Source organism: Choloepus didactylus, chromosome 13 (assembly GCF_015220235.1).
Source record: "Choloepus didactylus isolate mChoDid1 chromosome 13, mChoDid1.pri, whole genome shotgun sequence".
In the NCBI taxonomy this organism is placed as follows: Eukaryota; Metazoa; Chordata; class Mammalia; order Pilosa; family Megalonychidae; genus Choloepus; species Choloepus didactylus.
This window is the reverse complement of record NC_051319.1, coordinates 61,686,284-61,699,386: the sequence shown is the minus strand read 5'-3', so window position 1 is coordinate 61,699,386 and position 13,103 is coordinate 61,686,284. Positions and strand designations below refer to the sequence as shown.

The following is a 13,103-nucleotide window of genomic DNA, read 5'->3' as shown; positions in this document are numbered from 1 at the left end:
AATTTGATATTTTAAAAGCACTATATTTAGACTGAAACTCTAGAGACCAGGCTGGGCAAAAAACACCCTCATTTTTATACTCACCCTTCATCTCAGTGACAGAATTCACTTTGGTCTATTGAATCAAAGGTCAGCACAGAACTATACCCAGAGTTTCCAGATATGTATTACTGACAGAGCCAATGATGTGTTAAACAAGAATGCCAAATAATTCTTTTTTATGCTTTTCATGAAAGTTAGTTTTATTAGTTCCCTAGAATTGCCACAACAAATACCACAAACTTGGTGGTTTAAAACAACAATTTTTTTTGTTTTTACTCTCACATTTCCAGAGGTGTAAAGTTCTAAATCATGGGGGGACCATGCTCCCTTGGAAGGTGCTGTGGGAGAATATTTCTTGGCATCTTCCAGCTTCTGGAGGCTCCTGGAGTTCCTTGATTATTGGCAACCTAACTCCAATCTCTGCCTCCATCTTCCAATGGCCTTCTTTCTGTGTCTCTTCTTATGAGGACACTAGTCATTTGATTTAGGATGCCCCCTAAATCAAGAATGATTGCAGGTTGAGATCCTTAACTAATTACATCTGCAAAGACCGTATCTCCAAACAAGGTGACATTCTGAGGATCAGGTGGACATGAATTTTGGGGGAACACTATTCAACCCACTGCAGTAGTAGTTTCTTCTTCTTACCAGTCGTTTCTTCTTTTCTAGTACCTTCTTCCCCAGTATCCACTTCCTCCACTCTTTGGTGACATAGGATTTTTCATAGGTGTTCTTTCATAAATTTCCTGAATCAGTCTTCATGGTCCTTCTTCCCTTCCTTCCTTCTTAAAATAAGAGGGAGCCAAATATAAGTATTGAGTTAGCATTCTACAGATAACTGAAGATGCATATAATCTCATTAGTTGCCTAGATGTTAGGAAGTTTAAACTCTTAAAAACATGCATTAGAATCACCTAGGCATTAAAAACTGCTTAACTGAATTAAATGCTTTCTAAAATAAAATCTGTGGTTTGAGACATAAGCATCTAACCATCAGAAACCAGAAAAAGACATGGTGTTTTAACACATATGTTCTCAAGTCACCTAAAATAATTTGACTTGGGCATTTGGTTGAATATATTTTAATCATTATTAAATTATGGCTTTTAGGGGAAACAAAACAAAATGTGACTGATGTTTTACATGTTGTTATATTGCCTACTGTGATGATTAGGTTCATGTGTCAACCTGGCCAGGTGATGGTGCCCAGTTGTCTAATCAAGCAAGCACTGGCCTAACCCTTACTGCAAGGACCTTTCATGGCTGGTTATTCATCCAGCAGGCTGGTTTATTAAATCATCAGTCAATTGATTGCATTTGTGGCTGATTACATCTATGATCAATTAAGAGACTGTCTCCCTAAATGAAAGAATCCAATCAGTTGGATTTAATCCAATCACTTGAAGACTTTTAAGGGAGAAGAGAGAACTTTCACTTTTTCTTCAGCCAGCCAGCCTCCTTGGGGAGTTCTTCAAGGACCTTCATGGGAGTTTCCAGCGCACAGCCTGCTTTGTGGAATTTGGACTCAGTGCATTGACACAGTTGAATGAGACACTTTTATAAAATCACATATTTACAGGTATCTCTTCTGGTTCTGTTTCCCTAGAGAACCCTGACTAACACAGTTTGGTACTGGGAATAGTTCTTGAGAAACAGAATCTTGAAATGGGCTTTTACAATTGGTTTTCTACTCTGGTTAGGTTTAAGACACTAATAACTCAATTTCCAATAATCAAGATGGCACTGAGAGTCCATGGCATGAGTTGGCTATAGAGAATGCAAAATATCACCATTGATTCTCCTAATCATACTCTTGTACAAGGCAAGGCTCTGGGTGACAATGTTTTTGACACCTTAACAGAGTTTTGTGGAGATAAGAGGTATAATGATGTTGGCTGGTTGTTCTTAGATATGCTGGATAAGTTATAAGAGAAAAGGATGAGCTGAAGCTTCATATTTGCAGCTTAAATATCATATCAAAGATGTAAAGGTTTCTATGTATGTCCTAAAGGAAAATCTTATTTCCTCTGGCTACAGACTTGAGAAAAACAGACCAGAGCCTCATTGTGTGAGTAGCACATTTACAATGTAAACTAAAATCTCAACCTTGCAGTGTCTCTACTACTGTTAAAGCAAAGGCATTTATTGGAAATCAATGATGATAATGACAGTGGAGATATTGGAACCCTTGATTCTGCTGAATGCTGGCTAGATATGTCTGTAATGGTCTGCCCTGAGGAAAGATCCCCCTCCCATTCCAGCCTGCCCTGAGGGAAGAGCCACCCAATCTCCAGCCTGCCCCTGAGGAGCCTGCCATCCAACATCTATCTAAAGAGATTAGCCCTTCAGAGCCTGCTAAATGTGTAATCACCTGCCCAGGAGAAATAGCCCTCACTCCTCCACTTGGAGAGATTAATCTTGTTTCACCAGATGAAACTGCAACTGAATGCCCTGAGGCAACTGGCTTGAAGGATACTTCTAATACTTTTCATAACCCACCCCAACCATTGTTCTTTCCTTCAAGACTGATAACTAGACTAAAGCCCTGACCAGCCCTGAAAGGTGTGACCCATGAGGAAGTACACTATACTCCAAAAGAACTGCATGAGTTTTCCAATTTGAATAGACAGAAATCAGGGAAATATGTGTGGGAATGAATATTCCAAAATGTGGAATAATGATGGAAGAAATACAAAATTGGATTATGCTGAATTTATTGATATGGGCCCACTAAGCAGAGATTCTGCAATCAACATTGTAGCTCAAAAAGTTAGAAAGGAAGTAACAGTTTGTTTGGGTGGTTGGCTGAAACATGGATCAAAAGGTGGTTGACATTATCTAGGTTGAAATGCCAGAACTGCCCTGGTATAAAGTAGATGAGGGGATCCAAAGCCTTAGAGAGACTGGATTGTTAGAGTGTATTTATCATGGAAGACCTGCTCATACACCCTAGGAATGTCCAGAGGTCACACCTTTTACCAGGACTGTGGGGAATAAATTTGTGAGATTAGCTCCATCATCCCTGAAGAGCTCTGTAGTTGCCCTCCTCTGTGGGTCAGATATTACTGTGGGAACTGCAGTCACTGAGCTAGAATCCTTAAACACAATGAAGATAATCAGATCTTGAGTTGGCAGAAGCCACATAGCAGCAGCTAATCACCAAAGACAAGGTGGGCATGGCTACCATAATGGACAGCAGACTCAAAGCAGCACTCAAAATAATCTGATTAGCAGAGACATATGGCATTGGCCAGTATACCATGGGGTATCCAGAAGTAAAATAGATGGGCAGTCTACTAAATGCTTGTTCAATCTGTATAAGGAGAAGTATTCTAGGGCAAGTGAACAAAATCTACCTTGAATTACAAAAACAGAGAGTCATGACCCCTTAATCAATTCCCAGACATGAGAAAGTTTACAGACCCAGTGCCCCTTGATTGAGGGGAAGGCCCTTGGGGAAGGACCCTGTAATAGTGCCAAAGATCTGAAATGTTAATCTTCCAGACTTCCCCAAGGAGACCTAGGCCTTGTACCAGGGTAACTGTGCATTGGGGAAAAGGAAATGATCAGATATTTTGGGGATTATTAGACCCTAGCTCAGAAGTGACATTAATTGAGGAGACCTAAAATGTCACTCTGGTCCACCAGTCAGAGTAGGGGCTTATGGAGGTCAGGTGATCCATGGAGTTTTAGCTCAGATCCATCTCACAGTGGGTCCACTGGGTCCCTGTACCCATCCTGTGGTTATTTCCCCAGTTCTGTAGTGCATAATTGGAATAGACATACTCAGCAACTGACAGAATCCTCACCTTGGTTCCCTGACTTGTGGAGTGAGGGTTATTATGCTGGGAAAGGCCAAGTGGAAACTACTAGAACTTCCCCTGCCTAGCAAAGTAGTAAATTAGAAACAGTACTGGATTCCTGGAGGGATTGCAGAGATTAATGCCTCTCTTAAGGACTTGAAAATTGCAGGGGTGATGATTCTCACCACATCCCCATTCAACTCTCCTATTTGGCCTCTGCAGAAAACAGGTGGGTCTTGGAGGATGACAGCAGATTATCATAAACTTAACCAAGTGGTGACTCCAATTGCAGCTGCTGTTCCAGATGTGGCATCATGGCTTGAGCAAATCAATACATCCCCTGGAACTTGGTATGCAGCTATTGATCTGACAAATGGTTTTTTCTCAATAGCTACTAGTAAGGACCACCAGAAACAGTTTGCATTCAGCTGGCAATGTCATCAGTATATCTTCACTGTCATATTTCAGGTATATATCAACTCCCTAGCCCTATGTCATAATCTTGTCCACAGGGACCTTGATCATTTCTCTCTCCAACAAGACATCACTCTGGTCCATTACATTGATGATAACATGTTGATTGTACCTAATGAGCAGGAAGTAGCACCTACTCTAGACTTATTGGAGAAGGATTTGCATGTGAGAGGATGGGAGATAAATAAAAAAAAAAATACAGAGGTCTTCCACCTCAATAAAATTTCTAGGTTTCCAGTGGTGTGGGGCATGTGGAGATATCCCTTCTAAGGTGAAAGATAAGCTGTTGCTTCTGGCACCTCCTATGACCAAAAAAGAAGCATGATGCCTAGTTGGCCTCTGGATTTTGGAGACAAGATATTCTTCATTTGGTTGTGCCACTCTGGCCCATTTACTGAATGACCAGAAAAGCTTCTAGTTTTGAGTGGGGACCAGAAATAAAAGAGGCTCTGTGACAGGTCCAGGCTGCTGCGCAAGCTGCTTTGCCACTTGGACCATATGACCCAGCTGATTCAATAGTGCTGGAAGTGTCAATGGCAAATAGAGATGCATTAGGGGCCTTTGGCAGGCTCCTATAGGAGAATCACAATGCAGGCCCTTAGGATTTTGGAGTAAAGCCTTACCAGCCTTACCTCTCCTTTTAAGAAACAATTTTTGGATGCTACTGGGCATTAATAGAGACAGAATGGTTAACCATGGGCCACCAAATTACCATGAGACCTGAGTTGCCTCTCATGAGCTGGGTGTTGTCTGACCCAACAAGTCATAAAGTTGGGTGTACACAATAGCACTCCATCATAAAATGGAAATGGTATTGCTCTGGTTTGCTAATGCTGCTGGCATGCATAATACCAGAGATGGGTTGACTTTATAAAGGGGGTTTATTTGGTTACACAGTTACAATCTTAAGACCATAAAGTGTCCAAGGTAATGCATCAACAATTGGGTACCTTCACTGGAGGATGGCCAATGGCATCTGGAAAACCTGTTAGCTGGGAAGGCACGTGGCTGGCATCTGCTCCAAGTTCTGGTTTCAAAATGGCTTTCTCCCAGGACATTCCTCTCTAGGCCACAGCTCCTCTTCAAAATGTCACACTCAGTTGCTCTTGGTGTGTTTGTCCTCTCTTAGCTTCTCTGGAGCAAGAGTCTGCTTTCAATGGCCTTCTTCAAATTGTCTGTCATCTGCAGCTACTCTGTCAGCTTCTGTGCATTCTTCAAAGTGTCCCTCCTAGCTGTAGCAAGCTCATTCCTTCTGTCTGAGCTTATATAGTGCTCCAGTAAACTAATCAAAGCCCATGCTGAATGGGCAGGGCCACACCTCCATGGAAGTTATAAAATGGAAGATCTCACTCACAGTTGAGTGATCACATCCCCACAGAAACATCCAATCAAAAGTCTCCAACCCATTCACCACCAATATTTTTGCTGCTCACACAAGACTGCATCAAAGATAATGGCATTTTGGGGGCCATAATACATCCAAACCAGCACAGGTGTATACAAGATAGGGCTTGAGCAGGTCCTGAAGGTACAAGTAAGTTACATGAGGAAGTGGCCCAAATGCCCATGGCCCCCACTTCTGTCACAATACCTTCTGTTTCCCAGCCCAGAGCTATGGCCTCTTGGGGAATTTCTTACATTCAGCTGACTGAGGAAAAGAAAATTCAGGCATGGTTTATAGATGGTTCTGCACGATATGTAGATACCACCCTAAAGTGGATAGTTGCAGCACTGCAGCCCCAGTGTGTGGAACTTTGGGCAGTGCACCTGATTGTTCATTTTGCTTGGGAGGAGACCTGGGCAGAGGTGTGTTTGTATACTGATTCATTGACTGTTGCTAATGGTTTGGCTGGATGGTCAGGGACTTGGAAGGAATATGATTGGAATATTGGTGACAAAGAAGTCTGGGGAAAAGTATGTATCTTTCTGAGTGGGCAAAAAACATGAAGATATTTGTGTCTGATGTGAATGGTCACCAGAGGGGGACTTCAGCAGAGGAAGATTTTAATAATCAAGTGGATAAGATGATCTGTTCTGTGGACCAGTCATCCTCTATCCCCAGCCACTCCTGTAATTGCCCAATGGGCTCATGAACAAAGTGGTAATAGTGGTAGGGATGAAGGTTATGTGTGGGCTCAGCAACAGGGACTTCCACTCACCAAGGCAGAAATGGCTATGGCCACTGCTTAGTGGCCAACCTGCCAACAACAGAGACCCAAACTCAGTGTCCGATAGGGCACCATTCCCCAAGGTGATCAACCTGCTACCTGCTGGCAGGTTGATTACATTGAACCACTTCCATCATTGAAGGGGTAGTGATTTGTTCTTACTGGAATATACACATACTCTGGATATGGTTTGCCTTCCCTGCATACAATGCTTCTGCCAATACTACCATCTGTGGCCTTACAGAATGCCTTATCCACCATCATGGTATTCCACATAACATTGCTCCTGATCATGGAATTCGCTTCACAGTGAATGAAGTGTGGCAATGGGCACATGCACATGGAATTCTCTGGTCTTACCATGTTTCCCAGCATCCAGAGGCAGCTGGGTTGATAGAATGGTGGTATGGCCTGCTGAGGACTCAATTATGGTGCACACTAATTGGCAATTCCTTGCAGGGCTGGGGCAGTGTTCTCCAGGAGGCTGTGTATGCTCTGAATCAGTGTCCACTCTGTGTTGCTGCTTCTCCCATAGCCAGGATTCATGGGTTTAGGAATCAAGGGGTAGAAATGGGACCACTCACTATCACTAGGAAAATTTTTGCTTCTTCTCCCTGTAACCTTAAGCTCTGCTGGTCTACAAGTCTTAGTTCCCAAAGGAGTAGTGCTCCCACCTGGAGACCCAACAGCAATTCCACTGAACTGGAAGTTAAGACTGTCACCTTCCATTTTCTGCTTCTCATGCCTTTGAATCTACAGGCAAGGAAGGAGATTACTGTACTGGCTGAGGTAATTGATCCTGACTGTCAATGGAAAATAGCAACTACACAATGGAGGAAAAGAAAAATTTTCCTAGGATACAGGAGATCCCCTAGGGTGTCCCTTATTACTACCATGCCCTGTGATTAAAGTTAATGGAAAACTGCAACAACCCAATCCAGGCAGGACTACCAAGGGGCAAGAAACTTCAGGAATGAAAGTTTGGGTCACCTCACCAGGCAAAGAACCACAGCTAGCTGAAGTTCTTGCTGAATGTAAAGGGAACATGAATGGGTAGTGGAAGAATATAGTCATAAATATGAACTATGGCCACGTGACCAGTTATAGAAATGAGGACTGTGATGGTATGAATATTTCCTTCTTGTTTTCTTGTATGTATGTATTTGTCCATAAAGCAAATATCTTTGTTTTCCCCTCTATCTTATCTCCTTATAATATGACATACGTTATATTGTTCATTTCATAGTAGTTAAGTTATAGGATATCAAGTTTAAGAGTGAATGTTACCCAAGGACTTGCACCCTATTCTAGAGAGATTTAGTGTGTTTCTGGTTGTACACTGGACAGCTGAGTATTGTTAAGTGAAATATATGTCTGTTATTGTGTTTTATTTGGAGATTAAGTATGGTTTAAGGTGATGTGTATAGCTGCCCAGTTGACAAGGGATAGACTGTTATGGTTAGGCTCATGTGTCAACTTGGCCAGGTGATGGTGCCCAGTTGTCTGGTAAAGCAAGCACTGACCTCACCATTACTGCAAGGACCTTTCATTGCTGGTTAATGACCAGAAGGCTGGTTTGTTAAATCATCAGTTAATTGATTGACTCTGTGGCTGACTATATCTTCCATCAATTAAGGGAGTGTCCTCCTCAATGACAGAATCCAATCAGTTGGATTTAATCCAATCACTTGAAGACTTTCAAGGGAGAAGAGAGAATGTACACTTTTTCTTTAGCCAGCCAGCTTCTCCTGGGGAGTTCTTTGAGTACCTTCATGGGAATTTCCAGCTCGCAGCCTGCCCTGTGGAATTTGGACTCACTGCATTGCCACAGTTGCATGAGACACTTTTACAAAATTTCATATTTACAGATATCTCTTCTGGTTCTGTTTCACTAGAGAGCCCTGACTAATATACCTACTTTTCATTTTTCTAAACTAATTTAAATCATTACACTCAGTATTATATCCTATATAACTAGACTTAAGCAGGCAAGAATGACATGTAACACAAGGGAATTTTACAACATATAAAAGATCAATATTGGAATTCAATACACATTAATTATCTTATCTAAAAAATGGATAAGAGGTCTTTTATTCTTCTTCTTTTACCCCTTGCATGTTTCCGAAACTAAACATGTAATTCCCCAAGGAACTGGCAGACTTGAAATGACCCTAGAAAAAACTAACTGGTTATAAATTCATTCTTTACCTCTAAATAATTACCTTTGAGAAATTTCTGACATAATTTTTGATATTTCTATAATTCAGTCACAAAATAACAGTTAAGAAATTGCTACTTTGAATAAAATTAGTTCCTCAAAGGCTGATATTTTTCCATACTAATTTTCCTAAATACATGCTGGATTCACATTCTCATAATCAGTAGACAAGTCCTTGTAGTGTTCTAAAGTCAAACACTGGAAAATGTTTAAAGGAAAATAGGTTAGTACAAATAATTTATTACCCATCCCCAATAGTTCATTTCAGCTCAAAGCAAATGAATTACATATAACAATAATTATTCATAAAGAGTTTCATAGCTTACAAAGGACTTTTTAAGGCTTGATCTCACTTGATTTTGAAAGAACATCGGTAATAAATACTAGGTAAATACTATTTTCATGACAGCATGAAAATGAAGGATCCTACCTTCTCTGACCCTATTCCTTTGTTAAATGGGCATGATAATAGATTTGTGAATATTAAGTTTAACAGGTGTTAAGTGCATAGCCAAGGTCTGGCTCATAGCAAGTTCTCCTTAAATGTCAATTGTTATTAATATGGGAAGTTAAAAGTTTTATGTTAAAAGTATATGAGTATATTTGCTTTTGTTTTGTTTTGTTTTTACCAAAATGAGAAAAAAATTACTTATGAAAATCATAAGCACTACAAAACTCAGAAGCTCCATTTAGGTACAACAAACAGGAATATGATGCTAAGGAAGTATCATCTTTTCCATAAAGCTAATAAAAGGCTAGTTTGACAGAGCATAATAATCCTTAAAGCAGCAATCCTCTAATTTCCATATGACCCTGTATCTTTTAGTTTTGAATAAGCAAGGCTAGAAATGAGCTATAGAATTTTGTTTTAATTATACAGTGAGTGACCCAGAGCAATTTCATGAAATGATTCAAAGGTGCTCACAAGCTTAAACAAAATACATTTTTTGTGTATGCAAAATACTGATACCATAATCTAACCATATGACCTACAGTTTCATTAATATTACTACAGTCTCTAGATTAGATGATGAGGAAGTGGCTTTTCTATCCCACCTTCCCCTATTCTTAACTTGTTAAATTACTACTGAAGCATGTGGTATAATTAGCTGACATTAGGTAAATGTTTTTGCCTAGAAGAGAGGTGAATTTCGTTAACATTAGAACCAGCAGAGGGACCTTGACATTAAAAAATTTAAGTCAAGAATCTACAGGATAGCTCTTATTAGAAAACTGAAGTGCACCGGGGCATAGGTAAAGACATTTGAAAGAACTTGTCAGCTTTAAGGTGACAGTATCTTCAGAGATGTAGCAGGTGAGAAACCCACAGATACTACATGTGTTATAAACAAAGTTCAGAGAGGAAAAAGGTCTTTTTACTCAAGTGGGGAGGACAGTACAAAAAAATTTACAAAAGAAAGAAAGTTCGGAATAAAAGAGTATTTACAGGATGTTAAAACATCATTAATCTGCAGCCACAAGGAAGGCCTCTTTGAGCTCCCAAAACTTTTCTTTCTTCTCCTTTCATTCTTGTTCTTGCTTCTTCCGTTGCTCTTCCCTAGTCTGGAGACAAGTTTGTATGTGCTCTTGTGGAGGCTAACTCTACTTACTTGTTCATTCAGAGAACTGTTTTCTTTAGATAGTCCTCATGGTTTCAGCTTTCCTTTGTGTTGCTCATAGTGGAGGGGATGAGACAAGCTTGCTTTGAGGTCAAACACCGTTCGTTTTCTTACTGGAGACGGGTCTGCACCGCCTCAGCTATCAACCTGAGTGGCGTCATGACAGCAGCCCAATCACTCTTGGTGTTCTTTAACTTGTGTCCTGAGCACAGCCTGGCCTTTTAGGGTAATCCCAGATATGATCACATGTGGAGACTTTCTGGCTGGAGGCTGGTCAGTGAAAGTTTACATTCATTATCTTTAGTAGCAGATGAAAACGTTACATTCATTCTTGTTGCTGAGAGAGTAGAAGGCTTTTCTGAATGTTTTGGACTGAAGATGCTCAGACCTGCAGTGCTGTGAGACCTACCTTAGGAGTGCTGCTGGCTGACGGGAGTGTTAGCCACAGGGGTCCTTTCTCTTGGAGGAACTGGAGTCACTACCACTCCCTTATTAACGGGCTGCTTATTTAGCTCATTAAATGAATTGCTGTGTTCTTCAAAATGTTTCTTTTTTTCTCTCAATATATTGGTCAATGGACTCCATTTCAAAAATATGGAACACTTCATGAATTTGCATGTTATCCTTGCGCAGGAACCATGCTAATCTCTGTATCATTCCCATTTTAGCATATGTGCTGCTGAAGGAGAACTATATTTGTTTTTTTGTATTCAAATTTATTGAGATTGCTCACATAACATACAATCATCCAAAACGCATAATCAATTGCCCGCAGTACCATCACACAGCTGTGCATCCATCACAATTATTTTTTTCAATTTTTAGAATATTTTCGTTACTCCAGAAAAGAAATAAAAACAAGAAAGAAAACCTCAAATCCTCCCATAACCCTAACCACCACCCCCATTATTGACTCATAGTAGTGATACAGTACATTCATCACTGTTGATGAAATAATGTTAAAATACTACTAACTGTAGTACATAGTTTGCAATAGTTATATTTTTCCCTATATGCCCCTCTATTATTTATTTCTGGTTATACTGTCATATATTTGTTCTAGTTCATGAAAGAGATTTCTAATATTTGTACAGTTAATCATGGACATTGTCCATCACAAGATTCTCTGTTTTATGCATTTCCATATTTTACCCTCCAACTTTCCTTCTGGTGACATACATAACTCTAAGCTTCCCCTTTCCACCACATTCACACACCATTGAGCACTGTTAGTATTCTCACAGTAACATGCTACTGACACCTCTGTCCATTTCCAAACACTTAAGTTCAACCTAGTCAAATATTCTGCTCATAATAAGAAATTATGAGACCATGTATTTGTACTTTTGTGTCTAATTTATTTCACTCAATATAGTGCACTGAAGTTTTCTTCATCAACCTGTTTTTTTAAAGACAGCTTTGTTCATGCACCATACATTCCATCCTAACTAAACAATCAATGGTTCCCTGTATAATCATGTATTTATGCATTCACCACCATCATCACTGTCTATATAAGGACATTTCCATTTCTTCAACAAAAAAGGAGGAAGAGTCAAAAAAGGTAGATAGACAAAAGAAAAGGAAAAAGAAAGAAAAAAAATGACAGCTAAAAAGCAACAAAAGGAAAGATAGAATTAGACTAAAGTAGAATAAAAGAGTCAGTAAATATCACCAATGCCAAGAGTCCCATTCCCCTCCCTTGTGTCCCCCTCTTATAGGCATTTAGCTTTGGTATATTGCCTTTGTTATACTAAAGGAAGCATAATACAATGTTTCTATTAACTATAGTCTCTAGTTTGAATTGATTGCATTTTTCCCCAATACCATCCCATTTTTAATACCTTGTAAGGCTGACATTCATTTGTTCTCCCTCATGTAAAAATATATTTGTTATTTTACCCCAGTTGTTGAGCACTCTAGGTTTCACTGAGTTACATAGTCCCAGTCTTTATCTTTCCACTTCCCTTCTGGTGTCCCACATGCTCCTAACCTTCTTCTTTCAACCATATTCACAGTCATCTTTGTTCAGTTTACTTACATTGTTGTGCCACCATCACCCAAAATTGTGTTCTAAACCTCTCACTACTGTCTTTTCCTATCTGTCTGTAGTGCTCCCTTTAGTATTTCCTGTAGAGAAAGTATCTTGTTCACAAACTCCCTCATTGTCTGTTTGTCAGAGAATATTTTAAACTCTCCCTCATATTTGAAGGACAGCTTTGCCAGATATAGAATTCTTGGTTGGTGGTTTTTCTCTTTCAGTATCTTAAATATATCACACCATTTCCTTCTTGCCTCCATGGCTTCTATTGCGAAATCCACACATAGTCTTATCAAACCTCCCTTGTATGTGATGGATCACTTTTCTTTTGCTGCTTTCAGGATTCTCTCTTTGTCTTTGATGTTTGATAATCTGCTTACTAAGTGTCTTGGTGTAGGCCTATTCAGATCTATTCTGTTTGGAGTATGCTGCACTTCTCAGATCTGTAATGTTATTTCTTTCATAAGGGATGAGAAATTTTCATTGATTATTTCCTCTATTATTGATTCTGCCCCTTTTCCCTTCTTTCCTCCTTCTGCAACACCCATGACACATACAATCATGCACTTCATGTTGTCATTCAGTTCCCTGAGACATTGTTCATATTTTCCATTCTTTTCTCTATCTGTTCTTTTGTGTGTAGGATTTCAGTTGTCTTGTTTTCCAGTTCATAAATGTTTTCTTCTGCCTTTTGAAATCTGCTGTTGTATGTCTCCATTGTGTTTTTCATCTCTT

The 13,103-nt window shown here is 39.7% G+C and overlaps 1 non-coding gene and 1 pseudogene across 1 annotated transcript; both read right to left on the bottom strand.

Annotated features, from left to right (window-relative positions):
- Nucleotides 1–10,172: 10,172 nt before the first annotated feature.
- Nucleotides 10,173–10,990, bottom strand: LOC119507723 (annotated as a pseudogene).
- LOC119508639 lies at nt 10,916–11,018 on the bottom strand. Its single transcript, XR_005211538.1, has one exon. It is a non-coding gene; the product is annotated as a U6 spliceosomal RNA (small nuclear RNA).
- Between the last annotated feature and the right edge of the window lie 2,085 nt (nt 11,019–13,103).